The sequence below is a fragment of the Trachurus trachurus genome (assembly GCF_905171665.1).
Source record: "Trachurus trachurus genome assembly, chromosome: 8".
In the NCBI taxonomy this organism is placed as follows: domain Eukaryota; kingdom Metazoa; phylum Chordata; class Actinopteri; order Carangiformes; family Carangidae; genus Trachurus; species Trachurus trachurus.
In genome coordinates, this window is record NC_139905.1 from 1,572,853 (window position 1) to 1,599,568 (window position 26,716).

The 26,716-nt window shown below is 46.4% G+C and overlaps 2 protein-coding genes across 2 annotated transcripts in view; both read left to right on the forward strand.

The window, feature by feature from the left end:
* LOC310989775 (NACHT, LRR and PYD domains-containing protein 3-like) overlaps positions 1 to 26,716 on the forward strand; it is an 82,030-nt gene that overhangs the window by 31,398 nt on the left and 23,916 nt on the right. The gene's annotated exons all lie outside the window — the stretch shown is intronic.
* LOC310989777 (NLR family CARD domain-containing protein 3-like) overlaps positions 1 to 26,716 on the forward strand; it is a gene marked incomplete at its 3' end in the record, with an annotated part of 219,808 nt that overhangs the window by 6,170 nt on the left and 186,922 nt on the right. The gene's annotated exons all lie outside the window — the stretch shown is intronic.

The window sequence follows — 26,716 nt, forward strand, 5'->3', positions numbered from 1 at the left end:
CAGTGGAGCTTCTGTGTGCTGGACTGGAGAGTCCAAACTGTAGACTGGAGACTCTGGGGTGAGTTCACTGACTGGAGCTGTTGTAGTTGTTTGAAGCTTCAGCTTCTCATTGGTTCATACATGTCAGGATTTGTGTGTGAGGATTTTTCTCAAGAAGCTGAAGAGAGAAAACAGTTGAGATGAGTCCAGAGAGAAGAAGGTGAGAGCAGTCGTAGTAGGGGTGGGCAAAAATATCGATATGGCAATATATCGCGATACGTTATACCGCGATACGATATCGATATTCAATATTTAAATATCGATATTTTTTTTCCAAAAAAAAAAAAAAAAAAATTCAATTTTTTTTTTCAAATAATAAATCATGTTTCAGACCTAAATCCAATTGAAATATGTTGTTGTAACTTGCACTTGTATAAAATGGCATGGATAATTTGAATTACATTGTTTTGACTCAGTTTGTCCCATGAATTATCACTATCGTCTGATGTACATACAACTCGGATTTTAAGATGCATAATGCCTTTTACATTTTTCAGTGAACTATGTAGAATATCGTAGAATATCGCAATATATCGCGATATATCGCAAAATTTGGATATCGCAATATCGTATCGTATCGTGACTCAAGTATCGTGATGCGTATCGTATCGTGAGGTCCTTGGCAATACCCAGCCCTAAGTCGTAGTGTTTGTGATTCGCAGCAGAGAACGAGCTCAGCTTCTACAACTGTTGTTATCAACTCAGACACTTGTTGTTGAAGCAACGTGCAGCACTGATCTGAGAGCAGATGTTGAGTTGTGGTCAGAAACACAGCAGCTGGTGGATGTTGTGGAGCTGACAGAACCATGGGAGGAAGCATGAGAGGAAGCAGCTGAGATCCACAGAGCTGGCAGCAGAGGCAGAGGAGGCTGGAAAGCTGCGCTCCAGTGGAGGCTGGCTGTAGGGAGCTGTTGGCAGCTAAAGTCTGCTCCCTGGTAGCTCAACTGGCTGGGAGAGGCTGGAGTGTGAAGCAGGAAGTGAAGAGCACGGCACACACTGCAGCCACTTCCTGTCAATGACTGTGAATGCTGAGAATCAAGGTGAGACAGGTGAGAGCAGAGCTGCTAGTGTTGGTCTTGTTGCTGCTGACATGAAGCAGCTGCAGAGGCTCAGCTGGTTTGTTTGGAGGCTCACCAAGATGGGCTGAAGGTTGTTGCTTCATGTGGCGGCTCAGGCTCAGAGTGTTGACTCAGTGCTTGGCTGAGGGCAGGAGTCAGAAGCAGCTCAAAGTGACAGCTGAGCTTCTTGAACGTGGGCTTGTGTGAGCTGTTGAACACAGTCAGTGTGTTAGCAGAGCAGAGCAGCAGCACAGAAGCTGAGTGATGAGCTGCTGTGGACGGGCTCGCCACCAACAACCTGCTTCACACACTTTCAAAACGCCCACGGAGAAAAGCTGACCACGTCGTTCTGAAGATTGTCACAACTTGATGTTGCTGTCAAACAGCCCTGAACTCTGGAGCCGTGTTTGTCGGCCATTGAAGCGGCGTATCGCTACGCACACGCGCACTATGACGCACACTGTATGAGTACAGATGAGCTGTTGGAGTGAGAAGGAGCTCAGTGACAGAGTCTCTGAGAAATGTGGCTGCTCAACATGAGTTTGTCTGGATGGAGCCACAGCAGTGGAGGCTGGTCCATAGAGGCAGAGGAGGTTGATCCTCCTCTATTTTTGAGAGGCCACAGGAAGATCAACATATTTTTAATAAAGAGTAACTGGTTGAAATAAACCTTTACCAAATCATTTATAATATATTTTTAAATCTCTTTTATGGAAGAAAATCCATTAAATCCACTTAAAACAGCTCAACAGCGCCGCCTGCAGACGGAGGAGACAGAGTAGTCTGTGTGAGGAGCAGGGAGCAGGAAGGGGGGGGCTTAGGGGAGGACGGAGGGCTTCTGTCCTCCTCTAGACACCTCGGGGCGGGATCTCCTTCCATTCTCTCAATGCATTTAGGATTTTTTCATGCTGATCTGTGATTGGCTAAGACACGTAAAATGACGCACTAAGGGAGGACGTCCTCCCTTACCAATCAGCAACCAGAACACAAGATTGACACCAGGTTGGTCCAATTACAGTTCTCCAACCCCCCTTGGTTACTGTTGCTATGTGTGCCAAACTTTCACTCCCAGCCGTGCTGCTCCTGCTGCTCCTAGCACAAGAAATACGGAGTTTTCAGCGACATTGGCATCAATTTGAAAGGAAATATCAGCAGATTTCTGGATAAGCTGTTAGGAGATATCAGAGAGAAGCAGTCAGAGAGATTGTTCATAGTTTTCAGATACGTGACCTGGGCCGTCAGCTCAGGTAAAAGAATAGCTAGCCAAATATGTATGTAATTTGAGTGGAACACTTTGCTTACAGATCTCCATGGTTTTTGTTTTTACTTTTTCCCCACTGTGACATTTACAGGTGTTGAACACTGGCCTGCTTTTTTTTTTTTTTTTACATCCCACATGAGAAAGGCTCTGTCTTTTTCATTAGGCCTGTGTTAATCTGAAAACAGTAAGATTGAATAAAATGAGCTTGTTTTTAAAAAATCTTGTAAGACATTGTTTTACTGTTTAATTTTCATTGAATATCAGAAAGTAGCGATAAGTAGTCAACTAGTAGAAAATAACATGACGCCGTGGACTGGTTTTCCTCCTGTCCTCCCCAATTTTTTCAGTCACCAGCCGCCACTGAGCCACAGGTGGAGCTGACAGGTGAAGAGGCGGAGTCACTGCGTCTGTGTTGAAGCAGCAGCAGCTTCTCATGAATATTAATGAGCTGTTTTCTCTCTGTCACTGTTTAACCTGCTTCCTGTTGCTTCAGCTGTTGGACTTTGATTTTCTAAACTTGTTCTTTCTGAAGCTTCTTCAGCTCTGAACAGATGATGAGACACTGAACGCTGTCAACAAGGAGCTTTGTCCTCAACTCACTGCTTTTATTCTTTATTCAGATTGAGGGGCTGTAGTTTGTCAGAGATCAGCTGTTCTTCTCTGGTCTCAGCTCTGAAGTCCAACCCCTCCCACCTGAGACACCTGGACCTGAGTGGAAACAACCTGCAGGATTCAGGAGTGAAGGATCTGAGTGGTTTTCTGGAGAGTCCAGACTGTAGACTGGAGACTCTGGGGTCAGTTCACTGACTGTTGTATCTGATCCACCTACAGTGGATTAAAGTGAACTTATAAAAATATACTTTCTTCTGAAAACATTAAATTGAAATAGATTATTTTCTGTGTTTCTATATTTAGATTTGAATGCATCTTGAGCAGGACATGTCCTAAAAACAAAAAACTCTTCTTCTAAATAATCTGTGACAAATGATGTAAAATGAGTCCAGAAACACAGAGTTGTATTAATTCCTCATTTGAGTCCAGATTTATTTTCCTCTTTATTCAGATTTTTTTTAATCAAAAATCAAAGTTACACCACTTGACACTGGGTTTCATCACGTCATTGACCCCTGTGCTGTTAGTTTATTGATTTAACCCTGATACGAGTTGATCAATAAAGTTATTGATAATAATAATAATAATAACAGAGAAGAATAAAAACACAAAGTTAGTGACATGAAATGGTACAAATATAAATCTGTCTAAAAGAATCAGAATCTCTAAATCAGAGTTGTAGTCAGTGTTTAGTCCAACAGGTATTGATCAGATATTGATTGTATATTGACAGACTGAGCTGAGGTCAGCAGCAGCTGATGAATCTGTGCTGACATGTGGATGATGTGTGTAGAAGGCCACATGATGAAGATCCACAAGAACACAAGGACAAAGTCCCTCTATTGATTATTGATCAGAACACATCTGATTATTGATCAGTTATCAATGAATTAATCTTCTTCTTTTATTCTTTATTCAGATTGAGGGGCTGCAGTTTGTCAGAGATCAGCTGTTCTTCTCTGGTCTCAGCTCTGAAGTCCAACCCCTCCCACCTCAGAGAACTGGACCTGAGATACAACAAGCTGAAGTCTTCAGACGTGAAGGATCTGGATGATCTTGTGAAGAGTCCAGACTGTAGACTGGAGACTGTGAGGTCAGTAGGGGGGCGGAGTCAGTCTGTGCTGCTTTCAGCACTATTGGACTAAAGTCAGTGAGACAATAACAGAGACAACAGTCAGCCAATCAGAGCAGAGAGAGACAACAGTCAGCCAATCAGAGCAGAGAGAGGCAACAGTCGGCCAATCAGAGCAGAGAGAGGCAACAGTCGGCCAATCAGAACAGAGAGAGACAACAGTCAGCCAATCAGAGCAGAGAGAGACAATCACTGATCCATCACCTCTGTCCTCTGCTTCTCTTCTCAGATGGGACTAAACTCCTCCTCTCCTCTAGTCCTGAACCTCCTGAACTGACCTGAGAGCAGCTCCACTGTCTCTCTCAGAGTCCAGTCCACCATCCTCCCTGTGTGTTCTGGACCTGACAGAGATCATCACTGTCTCTGGACTCATCTGATCCTCTACACACTCTCTGCTCCTCCTCCTCCTCCTCCTCCTCCTCCTCCTCCTCCTCCTCCTCCTCCTCCTCCTCCTCCTCCTCTTCCTCCTCTTGTTTCCTCCTCCATCCATTCTGATCAGTCAGCTCCATCTTGTGGTGTGGTGAAGAACTGCAGCTCATTTCCGTTTCCACATTATTCAGTGTTTCTAAACATGATGGAGGTTCAGATCATGTTGCTATGACAACAGTTAACACATTAATGTACGCACCATGTTCGTAAACACTGTTTATTTTGTATAATGATCAATGATGTATATTTTATATGTAGTTTTTTCTGGCTCTAATGTGACTCTGGCCTCTCAGGGAGCAGAGGAGAGAGAGGTGACAACAGCAAGAACAAAACCCTGTTTACTCAACATGAAGCAACAAAAACACATTTATCTAAACAATTAAAGCAACCAAGAGATTTGTCATTTGTTTTCAAGTCACACATTTTGCTTTTGAGACGACAGTTTTTTGCTTCAGTGAGTTTTTTTCTCTTAAATAAAGTTTTATTCTTTCTCAAGCTCTTGTTTCTGTTTGACGTTGAAGAAGTTTTGTTTGGATCGATTTGATACAAAAGTAATTCCATAGTTTTACAGCTGGAATTTACAAACCAGTTCAATCTGTGGTGATGGATCAATGAACCATGGATCAATGATTTACCAACTTTATCTTGAGGATTACATCACAGAAACCAAAGTGAGACAGAGACACAGAGACATTTGTGGTAAAATAAAAAGATGTCGCTGCAGCTGAGGTCTGGAGAAAACAATCCAGATTCTGAGACCTTGTACCAATACAGGTGTGTGTGCAGGTAGAAGCAATTTCACACAAACAGAAAAGTCTATTTAAATAACTTTGGACCAACAAGTTACAAAATGACAAAAATATTTTATTATCATAAATGACAAAGTGTGTGTGTGTGTGTGTTCAGAAGCTGAGTGAAAACGCTCTGTACGACAGGTTAGTGAAGACGTCGATGTGGTCGCTGCTGCCTCCGACCGTCAGCACCTGCACACACACACACACATTAACTCTTTCGCGACCATTGACGAGTTAACTCGTCACAGCCTGCCGAACGTTCACGACCACTGACGAGTAAACTCGTCAAAACCGTTTTTTTACAGATTACGATAAAAGACACTCTGAGGTACCCTGTGTGTGAATATGGTAGTCCTCTGATATGTAAAACTGTTTTAAACTAAAATCAAAACATAATGTTTTTTATAAACTGTGTGATCTTGGTTTTGTTTGAGTAATCGTTCTCCTTGAATGCTGCTCTGGGGACAGCGTGCAGCGCTGTGCGGCTGTCGGCTACAGTGTTGCGACTTTCTCGCTGAATCTGGCAGCTTTCCAAACCCTCTTTTGACAAAAGCGACCGACGACAAATCTGGCGAGTTTTTCCGGTGCGGTTACAAACGTTTCTGGTTTGGATACTCGGATCTGAAAGCCAGTTATCTCTGCTGTTTTCACGGTGCAGCGGAGCGGGCGCTCTGCAGCGGGTGCTGTGACCGGCCGCCCCCGCCCCAGAGCACTCACCGCCGGCCAGTCACACAGCAGTGTCACGGAGCTGCTGCGCTGCACCCAGAGACCCGTACTGCTGCACCGCTGCTCTCCAAGCTGCCACACCCCCCAGATTTGCCTACAAATATATTTATTTAGCCGTAGAAATGATTTGGGAGACGCCACACTGCAGAGTACCGGTAAAATGAGCAGATTGCCACTTGACACAAAAGTGCGTTTTTCTCTGAAACTAGAGCGGGTGCTCCGTTTTTGGAGAAACCCAGCTCTCTTCTCCTCCTTCGTACTCACGAACGAAACGGCGGAAAAACTTGCCGTTTTTTCGAGAAGCACGTTGTAAAGTCACTCTTCAACCACGTGAAGACCGTTTGTTTCTAGGTGACGTACAGAGTTCGGCTCGACGTGAGATAAAAGGTAAACAAATAGCCAAAAACATGTGGTCCTGAGCGGATGTGCTGAGGAATTAGTGTGGTCGCGAAAGAGTTAAAGCTCGGAGTCCAAAACATCATGAAACAGACTGATCAATAATAATATTTAGAGCTGCAACAATTAATCAATTAATCGAACAATAATCGATTATTAAAATACTCGTCAACTATCTTGAGAAAAAAAGTCAAAATTCTCTGATTCCAGCTTCTTAAATGTGAATATTTCTGGTTTCTTTGTTCCTTTATGACAATAAACTGAGTCTCTCTTCGGTTTGTGGACAAAACAAGACATTTTCTTGTTTGTATGTATATTTTCAACATTTTTTAACATTTTATTGACCAAACAACTAATCAATTAATTGTTTAAATAATAGACAGATTAATCAATAATAAAAGTAACCGTTAGTTGCAGCCCTGATAATATTATTAATAATAACAATAATATTATTAGTAATATTAATAATGATGGTGTTTGTGACCAGGACCAGAGGCCGTGCTGCGTTCAGGGACTCACCCGGTGCTCGGTGCTGTTGGTGTTGAGCTGCAGCGTGTTGAGGCTCTGAGAGGAGCAGGGGATCTGAGCCTTGACCCCCCCCCCCCCCCCGAACTGAGGCCGCACACACATCTGTAAAAAAACGCACACACACACACACGCACACACACACACGCACACGCACAGGTGAAAACAGGCAAGTCATCCATTCTGATTAATCAGCTCCATCTTGTGGTGTGATGAAGAATTGCAGCTCATTTCCACATTATTCAGTTTTTCTAAACATGATGGAGATTCAAGGACACTGAAAAAATGCGCAGAGCAGCAACAACAACACAATTAAAGTTCAAATGCAACCGAAGATTAAACCCGTCACTGGAAGAGCTGAGAGGGCCGACATCGTGGTCTTCAGACGTAAAGACTGGAAAGGAGACAAAGTCAGAGCCTGTCAATGCAAGCAGTGGTGTAGCCAGTGCAAAAGCAACGCACACCAAGAACGGAAACAGCGGCGGGAAGACGAGGATGTGCGAGCAGCAACAAGTATGTGTTTGAGATGAGCGACAGAGCCTGACAGTCAACGTTTCAAAGTTCAAGAATGTCTAGGACTCTTCCCAGGCAGAGACACACTGAGTGGACTTGGCTTATGACAGTGCACTGGAGTTGCAGAGCACAGAGTAGATGCAGAGGTTTGCTCCAACGACAGTAAACAGCGCCACAACGCAACACTAAGACAGACTTTGCAGGCTACATCCCATCATACCCGCAGCACGTCTTTTCTGTTTAAGCTGCTGCTGCCTCCGGATGGTACAAGATGGTACAAAACTCAACATTCACGACTCAGTAACCGACTATATCAGTGTAGTGAGGGAGTGTTTTGTCTCCCTGTGAGCTTCCCAGAGAGTTTTCTGGGAGAATGAATGACTGATGATGTTCATCTGTATGAGAAGTAATCACACTCACCTGTATCAGTGGATGGGGAGGAGGAGGCTGGACGGCGTCGGAGACAGACAGGAAATGTTGTGTGTCTGCAGCTGTTGGTGAGACGGTGGCCGTGGTGCCGTGGCGGCTCGGTGCTGTTCACGACTTTTAGTGTCACCGGCAGAGAAGACGGTTAAATAGGGGAGCTGTGTCACATCATCTGTTAGGAGGGGGGCTCTACACCTCCTTTAGGTAGCGAGGGACCGACGGAGAAGTGAGTGGCTTGAACGCTGAGCCAGCCAGGTTAGGTTGACACGGCACAGGAAGACACAACACGACAACACGTGGTAATGTTTGGGCTGCTGCAGCCGTGCACGGCAGCAGTGGGACATCGCCGGGAAAAAAAGAGAGAGAGAGAGAGAATGAGTGTTGCCTCGAAAGAAAATATGAAGGACGACTGACCGCAAAACCAAGGAGAGACTTGTGTTTTCAAATGTTCTAATTTTTACACGCACAGTGTTTCCATTCTACATGACTTTTTTTGTTGTTGTATTAACACAATTGAAAAACTTCACAAAGGGCTACTTGTTTGATCAAAAAATAAATAAAGTTGCAACATCCATCTTACATATAATAATTATTTTCATAGGCCTATATCCTATGTGCAGAGGATGTCACATATGCACATGTTAATGATTCCTAACAATAATTATTAACAGTGATTTACCATGGTTTGAAACGCAGGGACATCAAATTAAAATGCATCTGCACAAAATAATCTGTTCATTATGTTCATCATTACATATTATATTATTACATCTGTCATGTTCAATTTTTGACGGAAAATAAATATTTAAATCAGAAATAACCTTCTGATATCTTCAAATCTCACTTGTGAGTATGAGGGAACATTTAGACTTGACAAAAATAGTGACTTGAGTTATATTGTGATAAATATCGATATGGACTGATATGAAAAATGATTGTGGCAGGTGTTTCTGTGTTTCTGTGGTAGAAGTGGTTTTGAGCTGCCTCCAGAGTGGACTGGTCTGTATTGATGTGTGTTTTGTCACTGAGTTCCCTCTGTGTGCAGTGTAAAGGTTGCTGTGCATTTAGTATTGTGTGCAGTGTGTCTGTGTAAATCTCTCCTTCATTTGTGGTGCTGTGTGTTGCAGGGTTGTGCAGCAGCTGCCTGGCTCTCTGTGGGGCTGGTTGCAGTTTCAGATGTCACAAGTATTTCTTCATGAATGACTCACTATAATAAAGACTTGTTTTTGTTGTACACCTACCTGTGTCTGTGGTGGATCCTCTTTCACAGGACCAGACCAGGTTAACAAAGGTGGTGGGAACTTTCCACTACCTTTAAAATCCTCAGACAAAATGTATTACATCATCAACACACAGTAAATGATGAATGTAAAGTGTAACCATTCTTGACAAAGAGGAGGAATACATAAGTGTTACCTAGTTTGCTGTCTCCTTGCTGAAAGCCAGTGGTTCAGTATCTCTCTGGGCTCGGCTCGTCATCCAGTACTGGAACATCTTCTCTCTCTGGAAACTGGTGCAGGCACGGTGGCACAGTGGTTAGCACTGTTGCCTCACAGCAAGAAGGTCCTGGGTTCGAATCCCGGGCCGCCCAGGTCCTTTCTGTGTGGAGTTTGCATGTTCTCCCCGTGTCTGCGTGGGTTTCCTCCGGGTGCTCCGGTTTCCCCCACCACAAAAACATGCCAGCTAGGTTAATCCTCCAGTCAGCGCCCCTGACCAAAGGCACTGGCTCATAATCTGGAGTTGGTCCCCGGGCGCTGCACCGCGGCTGCCCACTGCTCCTCAGGGATGGGTTAAATGCAGAGAAAGAATTTCACTGTACTAGCTGTATATGTGACCAATAAAGTACCTTTACCTTTACTGTTGAAATCTTCACAAATCTCTGGATCACTCTAGGTCGGCTCCACGATCTCAGCAGGGTGGCATTTTGAAAAGTATTCACTCTGGGACCTGAGACGAGGTCAAGATACAATTACTTGATGCTAAGTTGTGAGCAATTCAACATTTTTACTACATTTCAATTACAGGTCAAATACATAAGGGAGATCTCAAAAATTAACTCACCGGTGCACCTTTAAATATACGGTTAAACTCTAATAATTACAAAGACTATGAATCTTCAGAACATCATTTAACTTTTATTAGCTACAGAAATACCAGCATTAACAGTAAATATTTGATATGAACCCGTGTTAACCCACAGCCAGCTGCAGTACTTTACACAAAGTATTTCAGAACACATTGAATAACAGTTTCTTTTACACAGCATGTAGTCAGAAAATGTCTGCTGCTCAGCAGTATTTACTAAGATATTCTCACTCACCACTTCAAAGCCATTAACACTGTTAGGCTAACCCAATAGGATTTAACTTGAAGTAATTAGCATCACAGCGAGTGGATTGTATTAGCACTAGCATGGACCGACACAGTTTACAACGGCAACAATTAGCATCATGGTTAACGGAAACATGAGTCAGCTGACTACATATTAAAACTCACCTGTCCTCACCTGACCAGCTGGTCTTCACTCAGGAAGTGGATGAAGCATTTCACTGGCTACCGTGCACCTCCACTTGACTCTGCTGTTTGACCCACTTTATCATTTTTAAATGTGTGTGTTTGTTTTAAGTGCTTTTATGTAAAATATGAAACTATTTATTTCAAGTGCATTTTTAAACATGAATTTAAATGATGAGCTCTACTGAAGTGAATGCATAACTGTTTAATTGCTGTGGGCTACAAATGACCAGAGACAAACCTGTCCCACAGTGTGAAGTGTGTGTTCAGGATGTTGGAGCCAAAGCAGCTCTAGAACTGGTTCATAAAGACAGAGTGGGACATTTGTGGAGATAAATTATTTACATTTAACTCATAATGTATTAATATTGTAACCCAGGCCGTGCGAGCTCACGCCACTCCACACCCGGACTCTGCGTTGTGTTTGTGTTGGTGTTGGGGGGGGTGCGGAAGGAGGGACGAGTCGGACACACGGATGGTTTTCTTGATTTATGGCTCGGACCACGCCGCCGTTTATTTCTCTCATTCACAGCTCTGTTCAACCTTACGGCAGAGAAACAAACAACTCTCATAAGTATAAAAAATAAGAAAGAAGAGAAGGATTCACCTACGGCTAGCATTCTACCACAAAACATACGGATAAAACATAAGTACTTTACATTTACACAGAGCACCATTTATGCAGCTTACCTTATGGCAGAGAAACAAACAACTGACCAAAATGGCGCTTGTGCGGGCGAATCTCTGCAACAAAACGGTGGCCTGTAAGGCCAAAAGGCCACAATCGCTAAACCGCTGAGGGCCAAAAACAACACAACAGCGCCATCCATGGTCGCGAAAAGGCAACTACCCTACATCCACCCCTTCTTTAATTGATGGCATCTCAGTCATCATAACAAATTAAGCAAAATAAGGACCACCTATTAAACATAAACAAAGAGAAGTGCCAAAATAAACATGTGAAGAATGAATAAGTGTGGTGTGCAGTGATTTATGATGAAAATGTGTGCATGTACCCCCCCATTAAGGTGGGTGCTTTTGCTGTGTTAAGCTACATGTGTCCTGCTGCTCTTCTTGCTTTGGCTCTCTGCCACAACTTCCATCCTCTCTCTATCTTCTGCCGATCCTCCTCTGACTCCACGGCTCGTAGCTCACAGGACAGCTTTTTGGGGGGACGTCGATTTCTCGGCGCGTTCCTCCTCGGAACATTGGGCCTGGGAGGCAGGCTGGTGCCCCTGGCTGTTACATGTCCCTCCTCTCCTTCACTCACTCGTCCCGTCTCTGTATCCACTTCCTCCAGTTCTGTGTGTTCACACTGTCCATTTATTGTCCCAGGTACACACTTCTCCACATTGTCCTCCGGGTTATCCAGTTCCAAGTCCTCCACTCTGTCTGACTCCTCTCCGGCTTGCTCTCCCATGTCCTCTGTATTCTCCATCTCCATGTTCTCTGTATCCTCCATGTTCTCCTCTGTGTCCGGTTCTACCTCTCCTCTTGTCATCCCACCAGCCCGATCGACTGGAAGAAACATACACTGTGTGAGGAGATTGCGGTGGACCACTCTCTCTGTGTTGCCATTTTCTGAGCGCACCACATACACAGGAATGCTGGGCTGCTTCTTCACCACAATGTATGGCCGGGGCTCCCACTTGTCTCCCAGTTTCTGCCGCCCCTCCACATGACACACTTTAACCAGAACTCTGTCACCTGGGTTGAAGACTTGACTCTTTGCTCTCTGGTCGTAATATTTTTTCTGTTGTCCCTTGGCTTGGTGAGAGGTCTGATTGGCCTGGGCATAAGCTTGTGACAGACAGTCATGCAGAGTCTGGACATACTCACTATACTCACATGGCTCATTAGTGGTCTGCAGCCCGAAGATCAGGTCGACAGGGAGCCGGGGATGCCTGCCAAACATCAGGTAATACGGCGTGTAACCAGTAGAGTCATGGCGTGTGCAGTTGTAGGCGTGTGTCATTGCATCCACATATTCATGCCACCGCGGCTTCAAGTGAGGCTCCAGTGTCCCAAGCATGTTCATGAGGGTGCGGTTAAACCTTTCAGTGGTTCCGTTGCCCTGGGGGTGATAGGGGGTTGTGTGGGTCTTGGTGATGCCAGTACACTTACACAGCTCCTTCACAACAGCACTTTCAAAATTGCGCCCCTGGTCTGCATGCAATTTCGCAGGGAAACCAAACCGACAGAAGAAGTTTTTCCACAGCACTCTGGCAACAGTGTTGGCCTTCTGGTCTTTAGTGGGGTACGCCTGTGCGTAGCGTGAGAAATGGTCAGTGACGATGAGAACATTTTCTATGCCGCCCTTTGACCTCTCCAGAGTCAGAAAGTCCACACATACGAGCTCCATGGGGGCACTGCTGTGAATGCTGACCAGGGGAGCCTTTACTCCTGCAGTTGGGGTCTTTCTCAGGCAGCACCTCTCACACTGCTCACACCAAGCCTTTATCTCCTGGAACATGCGTGGCCAATGAAATCTCTCTCTTATCATCTGCACAGTCCTCTCAAAACCTAAGTGCCCTGAGTCATTGTGAAGAGCCGTCTTGACTGATTCACGCAGCTTCTCTGGCAGTACTAGCTGCTCGACTGCTCCCCTTTGGCTGTCTCGGATGCGGCGGTACATGATACCATCTCTGATCACTAACCTCCTCCACTCCTTTAAGAGAAGGCACACCTGCCCACCACCACTGATCCTCTCGCTGCGGCTCGGCTTCTGGTTCAGGCTCTTGTAGTGCAAGACAGGGCCGATGACAGGATCTTCCTTCTGCCCTGCACGGATCTCCTGTTTTGTCATGGCAGGCAGTGACTCCACCCCTACGTCTCTGTAGGGCTCATTAAGTGTGGGGGGTTCAGACTGGGGTTTCTCTGAGGCAGACGTGCTCTGGGCTGTGGGGTTTACTGGGTCCTGTGTGGGCTGTCCCACACCATGCCTGGGCTCACTGGACCTCACCTGCTGGGGGCACGTTTGCAGGACCTCGGTGACCTCCTGGTTGGACATACGGGAAAGGGCATCCGCGTTAGCGTTGCTCTGGCCCCTCCTATACTGGACATCGAAATCAAAGGCAGCCAGCCGAGACACCCACCGCTGGCCCGTAGCATCTAGCTTCGCAGAGGACATGACATATTTGAGAGGGTTATTATCTGTCAGGACCGAGAATCTACGCCCATAGAGGTGGTCATAGAATTTGTCTGTCACCGCCCATTTTAAAGCGAGGAACTCGAGTTTGTGTGCAGGATACCTCGTCTCAGCTGGACTCAAACCTCTGCTGGCAAAGGCTATGACCCTCTCTGCTCCACCCTGAATCTGAACCAAGACGGCGCCGAGCCCCTCCCCTGAGGCGTCTGTCTGAAGGACAAAAGGCAGGCTGTAATCAGGATAGCCCAGGACTGGGGCGGTTGTCAGCCTTTTTTTCAGGGCCTGGAAAGCCTCTTCACAATCACAAGTCCACAAAAAGGGCGGGTCAGGCGCCAGGCTTTTCTTCATGCCCCTCTTTTTCTTTCTGGGGTCACCAGCAGTGAGGCGGTACAAGGGAGCAGCTAGGGCGGAGTATCCACTCACATACCGGCGGTAATAACCAGCGAACCCCAGGAATTGCAGCACTTCCTTCCGGTTTGTGGGTCTCACCCAGTCCTTAACCCTGTTGATCTTCTCTGGGTCTGTCCGGACTCCCTCAGCAGACACCAAGTGACCCAGATACTGCACTTCCTGCCTCATCAGCTGGCATTTGGAGGGTTTTAACTTCAAGCCATGCTCCTGGAGCCGATCAAACACCAGCTGCAGCCTCTCCAGATGCTCATCAAAAGTTTTGGAGAATATGATGAGGTCATCAAGGTAAATCAACAGGTGAGTGAAGTTCAGATCTCCGAAGCAGCAGGTCATGAGTCTCTGGAAGGTGGAGGGGGCGTTCTGCAGTCCAAAGGGCATTCTGTTGGCCTCAAACAGCCCCATCGGTGTGCTGAATGCTGTCTTGTGTTTGTCATGCTCCGCCACCTCCACCTGCCAGTAACCCGACGTGAGGTCCAGTGTAGAGAAGAACTTTGCTTGCCCCAGAGCTTCCAGGGCCTCTTCTATTCTGGGCAGGGGGAAGGCGTCTCTTGTGCTGCAGGAGTTTAACTTTCTGTAGTCAATACACAACCTTAAAGAGCCGTCCTTCTTGGTCACAACCACTACAGGTGAAGCATACGGACTCTTACTGGGCCTGATGACTCCTGTAGCCTCCATCTCAATCAACAACTTTCTCACATCTTGCCACTGTGCTGGGGGAATCTTGCGATAAGGGAGCCGAAAAGGCTTGGAATCAACCAGAGGGATGTCGTGCTGCACTGTCTTTGTGTGGCCATAATCCATGGGATGCTGGGAAAATACACTTACATTCCTCTCCACAAGATCTTTAAGGAGGGAGCGCTGGTGCTCATTCTCAACTGCTGCTTCACTCAAGTCCACTCCACAGCTCGCCACAACCTGGTCCAGACTCATGCACGCCTCCTTGCTCCCACCCTCGTGACATTGGCCCTGCTTTTTGTCTGAAAAGTCCACCACGCTGTTCACCAGGGAAACTTTGGCCAGATGTGTGTGAGGCTTGATGGTAATAGTGTGCTGGGACAGGTTCATTACTCTGACAGGGGCACATCCTCTTTTTACATCAGCGAGGACTTTGGCGACTAAGAGGTCTTGGGGGAGCTGCAGGGAGGAGTGACTTTCAATCATTGCAGTGTAAGTCTTTCTTTGTGGGCCAGCCTTTATTTTGCACATTAAATCTATTTCTTTTCCTCCAGGAATGTGTACTTTGCGGCCAGCGTACACAGCAGGGCCCACCACGTCATCCACGTCATAAGATTCCGTGCTCCCAATCTCCAGCAGAGAAGTGTACCACTCTGGATGGCTCTGCTTGACCTGGTGGAGAAACTGCTGGCCATATGTTGCTTGGAGATGGGTTCTGGAGGCACGGAGGACATTAGTTCCCACAAGCAGAGGGACAGAGGAGCGATACTCTGAGTCAGTTACAACAAAAGCTGGCACATTCTTGAACTCTTTTCCCAACACAGTCAAGTTGATGCGCAGGACACCATGGTAAGTTACACTCTGACCGGCTGCACCTTCAATGGGAATTTTAGAGGGCTGGAGCTTTTGTGTCTGGAGGATGGGGTGGTTGCGCCAGTATTGGTGTGTAATACTGGTTATCTGAGAGCCTGAGTCAATGAGCGCTCTGCACTTCATTCCATTGACTTCCACCTCCCCCTCATTCCTGGGGCCCACTAAAGGGGTATCCTCTTCTCCATCACCAGTCTTGTTCACCTGCAGTGAGGGGTCTTGCTGCTTGCCCATAGTCGCCCCGGTGACCATGGGCTCTAGCCGTTTAAAGGCCGAGTGGGGTGAGGTGTGGTCCCTTCTGCAGGGGTCATCAGCTGAGGTTGGTGAGCCCATGTCTGATTGGGATCTGGGAACACTGCTCTGCAAACCCGGGCTATATGTCCTTGCTTCCCACAACGGTAGCATGTGACAGCTGAAGTCTGGGTTGGGGGTCCGGGGGGCGGCCGGACTCTTGGTGGGGGGGCAGGGGCAGAGAAGGGAGCAGCAATCCTTGATTCAAGGTGAGTTAACTTCGCCATCTGCTCCTCTTGACAAAGGGCTAATTTCTTGACGAGATCTGTTAGCTCTGACCACTCTGATGTATGTTTAGCTTTGTCTGTCTTCATATTTAAAGTACACTCTGATGCAACCTGGACCTGTGCATAGGTTTTCTTTGACTTGTTTAATGACTGGAACTTTTTTGTCTCTTTTGCCAGATTTCTGAGCTCATCTTGCAGCTCCCGGAAGCTCAGAAGCCGAGGTTTCATTGGAGCAATCCTCATGTACACCTCCTCCTCATTTAGTCCTCTTAGAAACTGCCGAGTGAGTTTACTGTCACGGTCAGGGAAAAGCTTGCCCCCTCTTTGGGTTTCTTCTACAGCTCGCAGTGTTGCCTCTAGTGCTATAGCATAAGAGCAGGCAGACTCACCTGGCCGCTGGCCACGTTCATAGAAGTCGGCTAGTGGGTCCAGGGAGCCCTGTGTGTCACCGTACTCTGCCCTCAGTTCCTCAAATGCCTTCTCAGGGGTTTGGTTATGGGGGGGTAGATTCAGGATCAGCTTTCTGGCCTCACCACTCAGGTGACGTACCACAGTGGAGAAGCGGAGGTGGGGCGGGAGCTCTATTGCCTCCAGGAGATATTGCATGTCACGAACCCAGTCCTCTATAAGCATCTTGCTGTCAGCGTTACCAGTGAAGACTTGGACATTCTTCACCTGATGAGTCTGCAGGAAACCGCCATAGGCTGCTGGTGGGGGGCTTGGGGTGGCTGTGGCTCTGACAGGGGCGTTTAGAGGTGCATGCATGTGCTGGATGGAAGATAGAGGCAGGAGGGCGTGTTGGGGGACTGCATCTGGATACATGCTGACTTGAGGGACTGAGGCAGGGGGCTGTTGATATACTGGGGCTTGGGTGTGGGGAGGTGTGTAGTTGAAAGCAGCATGGGCAACATTCAGAGAGGTGGGCGCAGCTGAAGTGGGGCCCCATGCACTGGTGGTAGATGAGTGCAGGGGAATCTGAGCATGGTGTGCAGCAGCTTGTGACATGTGCAACTGGGGGATTTGTCCAGAGTCTGTGCCTTGGGAGGTCTGTTCAGCTGTAGAGGGGTTATTCATAGTGTTCATTGTGTGTGGTGTTGGGAAACTCAACATGGGGGCTTGGGGTGCAGGTAAGGAAACAGTATCGCTGGTGGGGACCTGGGGGCTTGGCTGATAAACTTGCGTTGGATAAGGGGAGACAGCTGGCTGGTTCATGGTGGGCTGCTGTACGACTTGTGTCTCTGGGAAGCTGGGATGTGGGGGACTTTGAGGTGGCAGGGTGACTGTGGGGGGCCTTTGCACACTGGTCTGGGGCAGGAGGACAGGGGGCATGGTAATGTGCACAGCCGGCTGGAACACTGGGGGAGTTGCACTTGGGGTTACAGGGGCTGGTAATGTGGACGCTGGAGCTGCACGTGGAACAGTATAGGGGGACAGAATTGGGGGTGATGGGGTGAACTGTGCGCTCAGTCCAAAGCCTGTGGGCTGCCGGGCTGGAGTGTGGTACTGCAGCTGCTGAGTAGGGGACCTGGGGAACTGGGTGGTTAGCTCTGACCTCACAGATGGCTGTTGGTGACTGGTGGAAGCTCCTTCACTGGAGAGGTGAGTATGCGTTCTGCTTGGGGAGTCATAGCTGTGGGTTGTTACAGGCACAGGGGTGGGTGGGCCTGATGTTGCTGCAGTGAGACCCTGCTTCAGTGGAGAGTCTGCATGGTCACTCATCATCTTCAATGTTCTCTGTCTCAGATTTAAGCAGCAGAATAAAATTTATATATGTGCGTGTGAATTACTTGTTATGCTTAGCTGTGAATGAGTGTAGCTGTGTTTGAATGTAATAAACAAAATAAAATGTGTGGCAGGCACAATTATCACTTAATAACCCAAATCTCACACAAAATTTAAACTCAACTCAAAACGTCATTACACTATGTTCAGCACAGAGAATATGAATGAGAAAAAAGCAAAACTTGCTTAATATCAATCACAAATTATCCTTATAGGAATGTTTCACACAGAATATTAATTTAGGTACTGTAGCTTTAAGACTTTTTTTTTTTTTTCTTCGTCTCTTTTTTTTTTCTCTCTCTTTTCTTTAGAATATCACGGATATGTCTTTAATGGAAAACACAACAAAATAAGATGCACTTCAACTTTCAAAGGATATGCTGGATAGGATGAAGATCCTGGCAACGCATCTTCACAGGAATAACTCAGTTCGTCACACACAGTTCACTACGGCGGCGTAGGTGAGGGGCTGCGGCCAGCCTCGCTTCCTCTTCGGTCTCGAAGCGCCACAAATCCGGGTCACGGCACCAAAGATGTAACCCAGGCCGTGCGAGCTCACGCCACTCCACACCCGGACTCTGCGTTGTGTTTGTGTTGGTGTTGGGGGGGGTGCGGAAGGAGGGACGAGTCGGACACACGGATGGTTTTCTTGATTTATGGCTCGGACCACGCCGCCGTTTATTTCTCTCATTCACAGCTCTGTTCAACCTTACGGCAGAGAAACAAACAACTCTCATAAGTATAAAAAATAAGAAAGAAGAGAAGGATTCACCTACGGCTAGCATTCTACCACAAAACATACGGATAAAACATAAGTACTTTACATTTACACAGAGCACCGTTTATGCAGCTTACCTTACGGCAGAGAAACAAACAACTGACCAAAATGGCGCTTGTGCGGGCGAATCTCTGCAACAAAACGGTGGCCTGTAAGGCCAAAAGGCCACAATCGCTAAACCGCTGAGGGCCAAAAACAACACAACAGCGCCATCCATGGTCGCGAAAAGGCAACTACCCTACAATATAACTGCATTTCATCATATGTTTTTGGAGGAAAGAATATTTATGTCTGTATGATATGGTTTGTTGACCTAGAGGTGATGGAGTTCTCTTGTTTGGACACTAGGGGGCAGAATTAGAGCAGGGATTGTGGTGGGGCATGTCTGCATGGGTTTTCCTCATCACCATGGAAGACTCAGGTCAAGCAGCCTCGTCTCTCTGTGTCACTGTTTCTTTCCTGTGTTTTTCAGGTGAGTGTTGTCTCAAACCCCAAAGGAATTACTGAAACTTCTTAGTTCAACTTTAGAGAAGTATGAGTGCCTACATGTTGTACATTTGTGTGTGTGAATGTTGAATGAGAGCGGCTGTGACTGCTGTTTATTTTATTGCATAAAGCACTTTGAGCTGCTTCCTTTTGTATGAAAAGTGCTTTATGAATAAAGGTTTGTTTTTGTTGATAGTGTCTGTATGTTAACTGGATTGAACTTTATTTGGAGATAATGAATGTGTTGGGAGAGACACAGGAAATGTTGTGTGTCTGCAGCTGTTGGTGAGACGGTTGCCGTGGTGCTGGGGCGGGTTGGTGCTGTTCACAACCTTCAGTATCGCTGACAGAGAAGACGGTTAAAGAGGAACTATGCAATATTTGTTTGTTTTTTACCTTAACTATGCTACATACAACGCATAACAAACTCCTACTTTGATCTGTTGCTGTTTTTCTGTGCTCATGCTGTTATTATAAATGTTTGTGCAGACAGTTGATGGTTGGTGATGCCCATGTTTTTGTGAAATCAAACTTTAACACTCACAGAACCTCTAAGCCCAGGGGTGTGGAATCATTTTAAATGAGTGTGTTTATCTAAAGTGCTTTTATGTAAAATATTAAACTATTTATGTCAAGTGTGTCTTTTAGACATGACTTGAAATGATGAGTTCCACTGAATGCATAACTGTTTAATTGCTCTGGGCTACAAATGACAGAGACAAACCTGTTCTATGGTGTGAGCAGATAAATTATTTGCATTTAACTCATAATGTTTTAATGTAACTGCATTTTATCATATTTATGGAGGAAAGAATATTTATGTCTGTATGATATGGTTTGTTGACCTGGAGCTGATTCCAGTAGGAGGAGTTCTCTTGTTTGGACACTAGGGGGCAGAATTAGAGCAGGGATTGTGGTGGGGCATGTGCCTACGTTTACATGGAGAACATTTGTGTGTGTGAGTAACTGTGAATGTTGAATGACAGAGGATGTTGACTGCTGTTTATTTTATTGCATAAAGCACTTTGAGCTGCTTCCTTTTGTATGAAAAGTGCTCTATGAATAAAGGTTTGTTTTTGTTGATAAAATGTGACGCTGTGTCTCCAGTGTTGTCTGTGGGAGTTTGTGTGATGTGTGTGTGTTGTGGGTCCATGACTTGTATTGTTGTGAAATTGTTGTTAACAACTGAACCTAAGTTATGAAAAGTTAATGCATAAGTTCTGGAGTGTTAATTAATGAGCTGAAGAGTTTATTACCAGGCTGTTGCCACTGATAAGAATGTGGTCTTTGTTAACTTGGTTAAATAAGGTTGATGATTATGCACAAATATCACTGTAATATGATTTATAGTGTCTGTATGTTCATTGGATTGGAACTTTATCTGGAGATAATGAATGTGTTGGTGTAAATGAGTCATAAGAAGAATAAAATGTCTACAGATGTGACAAATCCAAGGCCCAGGCTGTTTTGGTGTAATGGTGTAATAAAGAAGAGACAGAGTCCTTAGCTTCACTGCTACTTTAGTGCCAACGGTAAGTGACAGACAAACATCATAACACAGCGCAAAGCAGGCTGGGAGACTGTGAGGCTTTCCGTAAAGTGCAGTACCACTGAACAACCAGTAGGTGGTTCTATACTAACACCCATAACATCTCCCCTTTCTTTAAGTAACCCAACTCTTATGAACTATGACCTTAACCAACTACATAGTTCTGTCAACAATGTGAACTTAATCTCAATCTGCTCTTTCAGTAAATCACATTTCTGAAAAGATTCTTCATTCAGCCTTAAATTATCTACATCTGTAACATAACATAGTCACACAGTAAACATGACCCATGTAACACAAACAGTCCTCCCATGTCCTCCCTATCTTTTTTTTTTTTTTTTTTTTTTTTTCACACCAAAGGGAGCGTGCACACCAACACTGTAGAACTCAGGCCACATTAACTTAAAGGTTCAGTCTGTCTGGCGGCCGTAACAGCCGGCCATAGCGGGAGCAAGCAGGGGAAGGGGAGGAGACAGCAGCAGTGCCTGAAGTCTCAGGTGGGCCAGAGGCACGCAGACCACCATGAAGTCCACTAGGAGCAGGCTGAGGAGAGGACCTGCCTGCTCCCTCACACTCAGTCTGTTCACTCGGTGCCTGAAATCCACTGACTTCTGACATGGACGACTCTGACCCAGTCATAGTGTCATGTGCTGACAGCGGCTCCGCCACACGTAGATCGACCCGATTTCGACGATAGAGTGAACCCTCAACCTCCACCAGATATGACCGTGGAGCCACCTTCTGCAGACACAGCCCTCGCCGCCAGATGCCTGTCCTGTCCCCTGGTAGTGGTTTCATCCGAACTGCATCTCCCCTGGCGAGCTCGGGCAAATCCTTAGCCGTTCTGTCATAGATGAGTTTGGAGACCTGCGTCCTGTGACGTAATTTGTTAACCACATCTGTAATGACTCGGGGCTCAAGGAGTGTAGACGCCACCGGCAAAGCTGATTTCAACCTCCGAGCCATCAGACGCTGGGCAGGACTGCTGTCCATTCCCTCTGTAGGGGTGTTTCTCCATTGCAATATTGCCTTCCATGCATCTTTACCATCTCTGAGTGCTTTTTTGCATAAATTCTTTGCAATTTTGACAGCTGCCTCTGCCTTTCCATTGGCCTTGGGATGCCTTGGTGAAGAAGTGATATGCTCAAACTCCCACTCCACTGAAAACTGGCGAAACTGAGCACAAGCAAACTGGGGCCCATTATCTGAGAAGACCCTGTCGGGCTGCCCATAGCGGGCAAATTGAGCCTTGCAGCGTTTTATCGTTGTCTCTGCGCTGAGGTCCGGCAGGACATCAATCTCCCAGAAATCTGAGAAGTGATCAACTAACAACAGGAAATCTTTCCCATTGTGTTGAAACAGATCTAGGCTCACGATCTGCCATGGGCGTGTGGGCAGTTCATGGCTCAACAACTTCTATCAAATCTCTTAACGAGTCTGTGCAACAACTCTTATAGTGCTCTTACCATGGTGAATTTATGAGGTGCATGTATGTGCTATGTTGTGGGATGGGTGCAATATGTGTTATGTTATGGGATGTGTGCAATATGTGTTATGTTATGGGATGTGTGCAATATGTGTTATGTTATGGAATATATGCTATGTTATGGGATATGTGCAATACTGTTGGATTAATATGGCTGAGGTGTATTGTTCTTTTGTTGTTTGTTTTTGTCATTGTGGCCGTTAAGGCATTTATGGCGCAGCTACAGTGTCCAAGACAAATTTCCCTGAACGGGACAATAAAGTTTATCGTATCGTATCGTATCGTAACATTGTCTCTTTTTGCTGCTTGGTGGCATACTCATTGCATGTTGTGCATTTACTGACAAAGTCCTTTATTTCACTCTGCATTCCAGGCCAGTATAAGGTCTCCCTCGCTTGTCTATAGCAGGCCTCACCACCAATGTGACTGCAGTGTACTCTGGCTAGCATTTCAGCGCGCAACGACTTGGGGATCACCACTCTCTGTCCTCTAAACAACAGTCCATTTTGCACACTCAACTCCTCTTTAACAGGCCAGTATTCTCTAACTGCCTGCTCAGTTTCCTCTTTGATGGCCGGCCAGCCTGCCAGGATAGTGGCCTTCACAGCTTGCAGCTGACAGTCCTTGTCTGTGTGTTACCTTATCTGTATCAGTCTTTTGTCTGTGACATTAAGATAGTCAGCCATGTTTATGTGCTCAACAACCAGTTGCTCGTCCGCCATACTGCAGACTGTGTGCTCTGCCTGTCTTGCTCCGAGGTGTGTGTTCAAAGCAACAGCCCTGCTCAATGTATCACTCATGTACATTTCTGGTCCTGGTTTGTAGATCACTTGCAGGTTATAGTTCTGCAGGGCCAGCAGCATGCTCTGTAAACGCTTGGGAGCATTCAGAAGAGGCTTACTGAAGATCGCTATGAGAGGCTTGTGATCGGTTTCCGCTGTGATTGTATTTCGTCCATACAGGTAATGATGGAAGCGCTGGCAGGCAAACACTATGCTGAGGCATTCTTTCTCAATCTGTGCATAGTTCTGCTCTGTAGGGGTGAGAGCCCTCGAAGCGAATGCAATCGGCTGCCCCTCCTGCATCAGACAGCAGCCCAAGCCATGCTGGCTGGAGTCACTCTGCACAGTGACAGGTTTTGACACATCATAGTATCGCAGCACCGGCGTCATTGTCACAAGGCGCTTTATCTCCCGCACAGCCGCCTCGTGCTTCGGCAGCCAGTGCCACACTGCCTCCTTGTCCGTGAGCCTCCTCAGTGGCTCGCAAACTTCAGACAGCTGTGGAAGAAACTTTGCCAGATAAGTCACAAATCCAATAAGCCTCTGCACCCCCTTTACATCAGATGGAGCCGGCATGTCCAAAACAGCTCTGATTTTCTCTGGGTCAGCTTTCAAACCTGCAGCTGACAATATGTGTCCATGGAAACGCACCTCAGATACTTTAAACTGCAGTTTCTTGACACCGAGACGCAACTTGACATGACGACAGCGGTCCAGAAGGGCTATCAGCTTTGCGTCATGGTCTTTGACTGCCTCATCTGTACTGTCGCCACAGCCAACAACAAGGATGTCGTCTGCTATAGGCTCCACTCCCTGAAGCCCTGCCAACAACTCATGCTGCTTCCTTTGGTACACCTCTGGGGCCACTGACACACCAAATGGCAGTTTCAACCATCTTTTCCGGCCCCAGGGTGTCCAAAAAGTGGTCATGAGACTGCTGGCTTCATCCAACTTACACTGCAGGAAAGCGTCCCTTGCGTCGACCAGTGTGAAAACTTTGGCTTTGGGCAGCTTGTAAAGCACATCCTCCAGAGTGGGCATGATGTAATGCGATCGCTTAAGTGCTCGGTTGAGATGGTGCAGCTGCAAGCATATGCGCAGCTTTTCCGGTCTTTTGACAATAACCATATTGCTGATCCAGTCCGTGGGCTCACTGATTGATGTGATATGGCCCTCTGCTTCATATCTGTCCAGCTGAGCCTTCACAGCTTCCTTCATGGCCACAGGGACGTTGCGTGGCGCACACTGCACCGGCTGAACTTCTGGGTCCAGCTCAAAATGGACCTCTCCTGGAAGTGCCTCCACCGGAGCAGTGAAGACATCCTGGTATGATGTGATAACCGCATTTCTGGAGAGAGGCAAGGTAAGACTGTTGTCCACTGCATTGAGACGATCCACCCTGAGCTCTGTGGGGATGGTGAAGCGCATGAGTCCCATTTCCTCTGACATTGAGCCTGACAGCAGTGGCAGCTGTCGTGTGTTCACAACTTCAAACTCCAGTTTGTATGAGCGGTCCCGTACAACACAGTCTGTAGTGAAAACCCCTAGTGATGGCAGTCCCTGGTCTGAGTACATTTTCAGCATGGTGCTGCTTAGTTTCAGTTTTCCCCTCGGGGCTAGTCTCTTCTTGTCCCTGAGACTCATGACGTTGCAAGTAGCCCCTGAGTCGAGCTGACACTTCTGTAATTTACCATTCAGCCGAAGATTAACAAACCATTTCTTACCTTTTGACTCCACAGCACCAATGTTCTCTAAAGCATATGTGACAGTGGTGGTCCTGCCACTATGCCTCCAATTGATCATGTGCCCTGGCTACTTGGCCAAAGGGATGTCCCTTTGGGTGACTGGCAAGCGCGCATGACTCTTACCCGGGAGGTGTGGGTTCAATCTCCGCCCGGGCCCTCTTCACCTTGCCACACATACACATCATTTGTTTCCATAGCAGTGTCTTCCATGTCAGTGTCCAGTCCCTCTACTGCGTGAAGTTTTCCACTTCTGTTCTTTGTTTTGTTGCAAACCCTTGCAAAGTGGTTGGCAGCACCACAAGCATTACAGGTTTTGCCATATGCAGGGCAGTGTTCTTTACCCCACCCATGAGATGTGCCACAGTACTTGCATACGACATGACCCTCTGCTTGTGATCGGGGATGCCGCCTCATTTTTTCTGTTGTGTTTGATGGTCTGCTGAATGTGTGTTTCACCATAGCGTTGACATTGTCCAAGTGAGATCTCTCCTGCTCCATGGATCTCAACTGCCATTCACTCAACTCGGCTGCACGACATGCCTCAATAGCGGTGGCTAGTGTCAAATCCTTCTCCCTCAGCAACCTTCTGCGCGTGCCCTCATTAGCGATGCCGATAACTATTTTATCTCTTATCAATTCGTCACGTAAGGCTCCATAATCACAAGTAGCGGCTTTCTCCCTGAGTCTCGTCACAAAACAGTCAATTGTCTCACCTTCCTCCTGTTTGCAGCATCCGAAAATGTAGCGCTCATATATCACATTCTTTGACGGTTTAAAGTACTGTTCCAATGAGTCCAAGATGACGGCCACGTCCGCCCGCTCATCCGCGCTCAGAGTTAAGTTGTGCTTGTAGACATGTCGACACTCTGCTCCCATAACACTCCTCAAAGTCGCCGCCTGAACCTCCTTGGGCCTCGTCACCAAGCCCGTCGCTAAAGCATAATCCTCATATTCAGCTCTGAAGATTTCCCAATTTGCGCTCATGTTGCCGCTGAGCTTCATCGGAGTCGGCGGAGGAATGTTCGCGGCCATGGCTATTTCCTGGCGTTGCACCGGCGCTGCTTCAGACATTCTCGGTAACTGTTAGCGACTTGTACACCTCCGTCGTTGACTTTATATCTTCGTACACCGGATTCGCGAGACAAGATCCCAGTTCTGACACCATGTTTTGGTGTAATGGTGTAATAAAGAAGAGACAGAGTCCTTAGCTTCACTGCTACTTTAGTGCCAACGGTAAGTGACAGACAAACATCATAACACAGCGCAAAGCAGGCTGGGAGACTGTGAGGCTTTCCGTAAAGTGCGGTACCACTGAACAACCAGTAGGTGGTTCTATACTAACACCCATAACACAGGCCAGCACACAGGAGTGATGTAGCTGGTGCAACTACCTGAAGCTGCTGACAGACACCAACACTCACCTGTAGCAGACTGCAACCCACTGGCACCACTCACCTCACAGGAAACAGGACGTTGTTGGAGACCATCTCAGGATTTTATTCTGCACACAACAGTAGGAGCACATTAGCTGCATCTACAATGTTTTTATGTTTTATCTCATTCAAAGTCAAAGTGTCTTTATTTGTCCCAAACAGGGAAAATTGATTTGCAGCCAGAAAGATCCACACATTCAAACAAATACACAAATAGACAACACCAGATAACATGTAACATATCATGGGCAGATTAAAAGGACCTACTGCAAGATAAAATATGATTAAAAAGCGCCAATAATGTGCAAATAAATAAATAATAAACATCATGGGGCCTAAAGTGCAAATGCAACCGGCAGGTTACAACAGCCGTGAACAGCCTGTATACATACAATTAATTATCTATATTCATAACAATAATTTGTAACAGTTCTAACAGAATATTCACTAATAAATAAGGTGCATCTCAATAAATTAGAACATCATGGAAAAGTTTATTTATGTCAGTAATTCAATTCAAAAAGTGAAGCTAACACATTATAGATCCATTATTATGGCTTAATGAAGACATAAAATTCAGTTTCTAAAAAAGAGGCATTTTTAATACAGAAATATTGTCCTTGTGAAA